The sequence below is a fragment of the Hyaena hyaena genome, unplaced genomic scaffold (assembly GCF_003009895.1).
Source record: "Hyaena hyaena isolate Hyena2069 unplaced genomic scaffold, ASM300989v1 scaffold_1549, whole genome shotgun sequence".
Lineage (NCBI taxonomy): Eukaryota > Metazoa > Chordata > Mammalia > Carnivora > Hyaenidae > Hyaena > Hyaena hyaena.
This window is the reverse complement of record NW_024082184.1, coordinates 285,843-294,270: the sequence shown is the minus strand read 5'-3', so window position 1 is coordinate 294,270 and position 8,428 is coordinate 285,843. Positions and strand designations below refer to the sequence as shown.

Sequence of the window (8,428 nt, the reverse complement as noted above, 5' to 3'; positions counted from 1 at the left end):
TCAGATTCTGCCAAGACTCCACACTTTCAAAAGTCAATTCCTTAAAATAATTTTCTATATATATTTCATCATCCCATTGATTCTGTTCCTCTGGAGAACCCTGACTAATATAGGTTTTGAGTGTCAGGTATCTTTTCTGTCCTAGAGTAACTTGTGACTTCATGCAAAAGCTTCCCCAATAAAATTTGGCATCTGACAATTCAGTGAAAATTGCGCTATAAAAATACTGATATTGACAATAGGATTGAAAAGTATAAACTACATAGAGATTGATGTGGAGAAAAAAGTCAAAAGAAAAAACTAAATTTCCTTACAACTTACTGCCCACTGAGAAGTCCTTGAGATATGCGGAGTGACCTTCCTCTAGGAACTCAATGCCTTAATTTCAATACTTTGTTAAGGACAAAAGGCAACCTTATCTTAACATTACCCTGACCTCCAGGATCCTGTAAGTCTCCTTTAACATATAAACATTTTAGTGACCCCTGGGTGGCTAAGTCGGTTAAGCGTCTGACTCTTGATTTCAGCTCAGGTCATGATTTCATGGTTCATGAGATTGAGGCCCACACTGGGCTCTGTGCTGACAACTTGGGGCCTGCTTGGGATTCTCTCTCTCCCATTCTCTCTGACCCTCCCCTGCTCATGCTCTCTCTCAAAATAAATAAATAAACATTAAAAATTTCTTTTGGACTTCCCTTATTTCTCCCCGCTCAAGATATATGTTAGCAATCATCTTCCAAGCATATGACCTACTGAAATACATCTGCAAGATTTCATAACTAGGGTTTTACCAGACAGTAGTAAATAATCTTTTTTTTTTTTAATGTTTTATTTATTTCTAGGAGAGAGAGAGAGAGACAGCGTGAGCAGGGGAGGGTCAGAGAGAGAGGGAGTCACAGACTGAAACAGGCTCCAGGCTCTGAGCTGGCAGTCAGCACAGAGCCCGACGCGGGGCTCGAACCCACGAACCGCGAGATCATGACCTAAGCGAAAGTCGGACGCTTAACCGACTAAGCCACCCAGGTGCCCCAGTAGTAAATAATCTTATTCTAAAAAACAGCTAGCCTCTCAAGGTCTTGAAAATCTTGCTTCCAAATTCCTTAGAGTTACACTATCCCTAGGCACCTCCTAACTTGATAGTATATAATCAATCACCCCTCACAACCTCAGTGCATCTCTTTCCGCTCACAGGTCTTGTCCCTCATGCTTTAATAAAATCACCCTTTTTGCACTGAAGACACCTTTAGAATTTTTTCTTGACCATTAGCTCTGAACCCTAATATTTTCACATCAGAGATAACCAATGAACCACATTATGCCCACAGATGCGCAAGACTTGTATTCTGAACACTGCAAACCACTGCTGAGATAAATTAAACAAGGCCTAAATAAGTGGAGGAGAATCATCTTCAGGAATCAGAAGACTCAGTATTTTAAGATGTCTATTCTCCCCAAATAGATCTAGAGATTCAGGGCATTATCATTAAATACTAACACACATTTTAAAAAATGAAATTGACAGTCTTGTACTAAAAGTCAGGTAGAAATGCAAAGGGTCTAGGTAATAAAAATAACTGAAAAAATAAACTTGGAGGACAAGCGCTATCTTATTTTAAGACTGATTACAAATTCACAGTACTTAAAACTGTGGTGTTGGCATTAAGGTAGATATATGTATCAAGGGAACAAACAAAAGAGTCCAGAAATAGACTCACATATATATATGGAAAATTGATCTTTGACAAAGCTACAAAGGTGAGTCAGTGTAATGGTGCTGGGACAAATGTGTCTCCATACGTTCAGATAAAACTGTGATCCATGCATTGAACCATCCATATACAAAATCAACTCAGTATAAATGCCAGACCTAATTATGAAAGCTAAAATATAAAACTTCTAGAAGAAAAGACAGGAGAGAATTTTTTGTGAACCACAAACTGATACCAAGAAGCATACAATCTTTCAAATGTGTTTGTTTTTCACATGTGATTTAAGCATAGCATTAGTGTTATTTGGTACCAGAATCAAAGCTGACATTTAGATTCTTCTGTTTTGGAGCCTTTAGTAACATCAAAATGATTGCCTAGTCAGGCAGAAGAAAGAAATTCAAAAGTAGTTTCTTTTTTTCTGCCATTTCCTTTACAGCTAGATCCCACATCTCACATCAAAAATCATTAAATAGTGAAATCTTTAATCTTCCAGGTCTTATTCTTGATAGTAACAGGGAATGAGTACTACAGATAATCAGGAATACCATAGGAGTTGCCATCAGAGATAATGCCCATGGGTACAAATTCTCCCTCTGGGGTTCCAAACTAAATATTTCTGATGTGGTCATAGATAGGTTTTCCAGTAGATAGCTTTCAAGTCTTGATGACAGCAGCACCACACTTGAGTCAGTTGTTATCTTTCAGAGCATGATAAACACTAGCCTCCTTTCCTTGTAGTTTCACCTTGGTGTGATTGACATCTGGATACTAAGCTGAGGAGTAGTTTCCCTAGTTAATGACATTCTTTCCATCATCAAAAGTCACACCACGTTTATGAGAAATCTGAGCTTTAGTTTGTTTGTGATCCAACCAAGTGAAGCAATTGAAGTTCTCCTTAGGGATGGATAGTGTCAACCTAGAGGCAGTCAGGAAGTTGGTATGGACTGGATTTCCCAACATGATAGCCTTAACTGACTTCTTGGCATATTTCTCCAAGGCTGCACCCTGGCACTTGAAATTTTTCACAAATGCTTTGAGTAAATCTTTCCTCTCCATGCCATTTCTTCCTGGCATGGAGGCCACAAGAATGGCCACATCTAGGTCTTTGAAGGCAACATCTTCTTTATCTATTGCAATGATATCTTTAGGAGGGGAAGGGCACAACACTGAAGTCCATTAGGATACTGTCTAGGATACCCATCATGGAGTGATATCCAATAGTACAAGACTTATATGCTGATTCTTACCAAAGACAGATCCATTTCCAATACTGTACAACACTGAATATCCAATTTGACCATCTTCTCCAGTCACAAGGACTCTGGTTGGTTCATACATGATTAGGAACTGTGCAAACAATTTCAGCAACTGCAAAGTGAGCCTCAGAGAGCTGAATCACCTCTACATCAGAACTCTAAAACACTAGATTTCATCAAAGTTAAAAACATCTGTTCTTCCAAAGACAGTGTTGAGAGAATTAAAAGAGAAGACACTGATTTGGAGAAAATATGTTCAAGTTATGTATCTGGTAAAGGACTTGTATCTAGAATAAAACATCTCACAACAGTCAATAGGAAGAAAACATACTCCAATTAATAAGTAAACAACATATTTAAAAAGATACATGCCCAAGGGACATATACAAATGCCAAATAAAAACATGAGGAGATGCAGCACACTGTTATTCATTAGAAAAAAAATATCCCACTATATACTACTGAGAAAGGCTAAAATAAAAACACTGTCCATACCAAGTCCTGGCAGGACTGTGGGGGATGGAACTCTCATACATTGCTGGTGGCAATGAGAAATAGTGTGACCACTTTGGAAAAAAGTTTGTCACCTTCTTATAATGTTGAGCCTACACCTACCATATGGTCTAGTCATTGCACCCCAAAAGTACTCAAGAGAAAGAAATCATATGTCCAAGCAAAGATTATGCAAAACTGTTCATAGCATCTTTGTCTACAAGAGCCCCAAATTGGAAAAACCCTAAATATCCATTACCAGGTGAATGGATAGGACAAATGATGGTGTATTCACATAATGGAATATTAGTCAACAATAAAAAGGAAGGAAATATTTCTACGTGCAACACATGGATAAATCTGGAAATAATTAAATTGAAAGAAAAAACACTGCCAAAAAAGAATACAGAATACATGATTTTATTTACATAAAATTGTAGGAAAGGAAACTAATTTATGGTGACATAAGATCAGTTTGCCTAGGAATGGTGTAAGATGATGTGGAGGGAAAGAGGCTGGACAGAGGTATATGTGGGCCCCGTTATGAAGGGGCATGGAGAACGTTTTTGACATGATAGATATGTACATCATTTTGACTATAATATTGGATTCACAGGTGTATACATATATGAAAACATATTAAAGTATATACTTTAAATATGTACAATGAATTATGTGTCAGCCATACATCAGTGAAGTATATGACTTACACTTATATATACACAATTTTCTGATGCAATGAAGTAAATCAAGTGATAGAGTCCTATAATTAAGTTCTTATAGCATTAACATACCCACACTATGTCTTATCAATTTGGTCAACACAACATATAACCAAAATAGAAATCATTATGTGCAAATAATTTCTCTAAGTAGAGAAATTTATATCCATTTGCGTCTGAAATAGAGAAGTAAAAACATTATATACTAGATAAATGATCATAATGATATTTAAGGATTATTGATTATTTTATATAACGTATCTGAGTATTATTATAATAGGGAAACTCGAGTAAGAAATACTTTTAAAAACATTAAATTCTAGTCACTGACAAGCTAACACTTGGAAAATTCTGGCTCTTCAAAACAACTCATTATAGGAGAGAGGCAAGATGGCGGAGAAGTAGGGAGCTCCTTACATTTCGCCTGCACCCATCTCTCAAACAGAGAAGGTCTGAAGTGGTAGGACAATGAGCCACAGGAGTTTGGGAAGAGAAAGAGGCAGAGTACACTGGGAAGGAAACCTCATAAGTGCATGAGTGCGATGTGGGGAACATAAAAGCTGGATGGGACCCAGAGATAGGGAGAGATGGGTGGGAACCCAGCTTGCGTGCAACTGCGGTGAGTGATTACCTGGCCAGCGGTGGTGAGCTGCTGCGAGTCCAGGGGAAAGGAAAGAAAAGCTAATAGTGCTCATAGAACTGCCCCTGGAGAAGAGAACCCCCCCCCCAAAAAAAAAAACCCAAAACCTTGGCTTAGAAAGATAGTGTTTTTTAGCTCTGGCTGGGGTGCTGACTTTAAACTAGGTGCCCTGGTCCCAGAAGGCGCCAGGAAAAACTGACCTGCTGCGGCCGGCACCATCCATGGCTGTAGCGGTCCGGTGAATGGGGAGCAATGCTTGCGGAGGTGGTCCAGGCACCAGGTGAAGCGGCGACAGCGGCCTGCTGAAGCGGCGGCGGCGACCGGGTGAAGCGGTGCAGGCGCCTGGTGAGGCAGCGGTGGCGCAGGCGACATCGTTCAGCTGAAGCGGCGGTGGCCTAATGAAGCAGCAGCAACCCTGTGGCAGCGGTCCCGATGCCTGATGAAGTGGCGGCGGCCCACGCGACAGCGGCCTTCAGTGCCACGAATTCTGAGGACCTGAAGTTGCTACGTTCCCCGAACGAACTCGGGTTGTATCTCTGCTTGACCCCAGCAGATCTGGGGCTGCGACACTTCCCCCTCCCTCCACTCAACCCCCGGCAACAGGGAAGCAGTGACCAGCGGGACTCCTCAGGACTGTATAACAAAGCCTGAGGACTGGGACCTGGAAAAGAGGCAGAGCGTGGGGCATAGAACTCAGCCCACCTTTGCTACATCCTCAGCACAGGGAGATCGGACCAAAGAAATGATTTGCAACCACTGGTTGAAAAGGGAATGGGGCGACGCCATTCTTCTCCCCACAACCACCAAGGAGGGACCTCAGGGAGGCCAGCAGACACAGCGGAGACAACACCTGCCTACACCAAACCATGCCCATCCCCTCCAGATAGCTGTTTTATTGTTGTTGTTGTTGTAGCTGTTTTTACCTGAGCCTGGGTTTGCGTGTTTACTGTTTTTTTCTGTGCTTTTGTGTACCTGTGTTCTCTCTGTGGTTGACTGTTTTCTTTTTCCAGGGCTGCCTCAAGAAACAAGCCAAACTGAACTGGTGGAGAGTCCCAAATACCACTACCAGTAGGGAAACAAAATGACCCAACGATCAACAAGAGAAACCAAGAGACACCATCCAAAGAACACTTCCGAACAGACAGGCCCTGAGCAGTCAAAAGAGCCCTCTCTACTACAGCAGAACTTGCAGGGGCCATGTGTACAACAAACTTTTAAAATTAACAAGAGATAGAAAGCTAACCAAAATGACAAAACGGAAGAACTCTCCTCCAAAGAAACTCCAGGAAGAAATGACAGCTAGAGAACTGCTCAAAACAGATAAAAGCAACATAATTGAACAAGAATTTAAACAATAATCATAAAATTAATCGCCAGGATTGAAAAAGCATGGAGGACATCAGAGAATCTATGGCTACAAATATGGAGCTTAAAAATTGTTATGGTGAATTTTAAAATGAGATAAATGAGATACATAAGCTGGAGGCACCCAATGCATGGATTGAAGAGGGAGAAAGGAGAATAAGTGATATAGAAGGCACTATTATAGAAAAAGAAGAAACTGAGAAAAAGAGAGATAAACTGATCCAGGAACATGAAAGAAGAGTTCGAGAGCTCAGCGATACAATCAAACAGAACAATACCCATATCATAGGAATTCCAGAAGAGGAAGAGAGAGGGAAAGGTGCTGAAGGAGTACTGGAACAAATTATAGCAGAGAACTTCCCCAACCTGGAGAGGGAAGTAGATGTAATTCAAGAGGCACAGAGAACTCCCCTCAGACAGAATTTGAATTGATCATCTGCACGACATACCATAGTGAAACTGGCAAAATATAAGGACAAAGAGAGAATTCTGAAAGCAGCTAGGGAGAAAAGGGCCCTAACATACAAAGGGAAACCTATCAGAGTGGTGTCAGACCTTTCTACTGAAACATGGCAGGCCAGAAAGGAATGGCAGGAGATCTTCAATGTGATGAACAGAAAAAATATTCAGGCAAGAATCCTCTATCCAGCAAGCCTGTCCTTCAAAATAGGAGAGATAAAAGTCTTTCCAAATAAACAGAAATTGAAAGAATCTGTCACCACTAAGCCAGCCCTACAAGAAATCCTGAGGGGAACTCTGAGAGAAGTGTTACAAGGAATGCAAGGTACCAGAGACACCACCACAAGCATGAATCCCATAAAGGACACAATGACTCTACACCCACATATTTCAATAATAACACTGAGTGTAAATGGGCTGAATGCTCCAATCAAAAGACATAGGGTAGCAGAATGGATTTAAAAAAAAAAACAAAATCCATCTATTTACTGTCTACAAGAAACATATTTTAGACTGGAAGATACCTTCAGATTAAAACTAAGGGGATGGAGAAATATATATCATGCTACGGGAAGTCAAAAGAAAGCTGGAGTAGCTATACTTATATCAGACAAACTGGACATTAAATGAAAGACAATAACAAGGGATGAAAAGGGCATTATATAGTAATTACAAGGTCTATCCATCAGGAAGAACTAACAATCATAATGTCTATGCACCGAATATGGGAGCACCTAAATATTTAAAACAATTTTCACAAACAGAAACAATCTTATAGATAAGAATGTGCTAATAGTAAGGGACTTTAATACTCCACTTACAGCAATGGATAGATCAACCAGGCAGAAAATCACTAAAGACACAAAGGACTTAAATGACATATTGGACCAGATGAATCTGACAGATATATTTAGAGTTCTACATACTGAGGCCATGGAATTCACTTTCTTCGCAAGTGCGCATGGCACATTTTCCAAGATAGATCACATACTGGGACATGAAGCAGCCCTCAATAAATATAAAAGATGTGAGATCATACCATGCACACTTTCAGATCATAATGCTATGAAACTTGAAATAAATCACAGGAAGAAGTCTGGAAAACCTCCAAAAAACATGAAGGTTAAAGAACACCCTACTCAAGAATGAATGGGCCAATCAGGCAATTAGAGAAGAAAATAAAGTATATATGGAAACAAACGAAAATGAAAATACAAGAATGCAAACTCTATGGGACGCGGCAAAGGCAGTCCTAAGAAGAAAGTACATTGCACTCATGGCCTATTTCAAGATTATGAGAAAAAGTGCAAGTGCAAAATCTAACAGCTCACCAAAAGGAACTAGAGGCAGAGCAACAAGAGCACCCCAAACCTAGTAGAAGAGAAATAGTAAGAATCAAGCAGAAATAAACAACATAGAGACCAAAGAAACAATTGAACAGATCAATGAAACCAAGAGTTGGTTTTTTGAAAAAAATAAACAAAATTGACAAACCTCTAGCCAGGCTTCTCAAGAAGAAATGAGAGAGCACCCAAATAGACAAAATCGTGAATTAAAATGGGCTTCTTACAACCAACCCCTCAGAAATACAAGCAATTATCAAGGAATACTATGAAAAATTATATGCCAACAAACTGGGCAACTAAGAAGAAATGGACAAATTCCTAAACATATACTCACTACCAAAATTCACACAGGAAGAGATAGAAAATCTGAACAGATCCATAACTGGTGAAGAAATCATCAGTTATTAAAAATATCCCAACAAATTAGAGCCCTGGACCT

The 8,428-nt window shown here is 39.9% G+C and overlaps 1 pseudogene; it reads right to left on the bottom strand.

Moving 5' to 3' along the window:
- Window positions 1–2,024: 2,024 nt before the first annotated feature.
- On the bottom strand, window positions 2,025–3,047 carry LOC120226000 (annotated as a pseudogene).
- Between the last annotated feature and the right edge of the window lie 5,381 nt (window positions 3,048–8,428).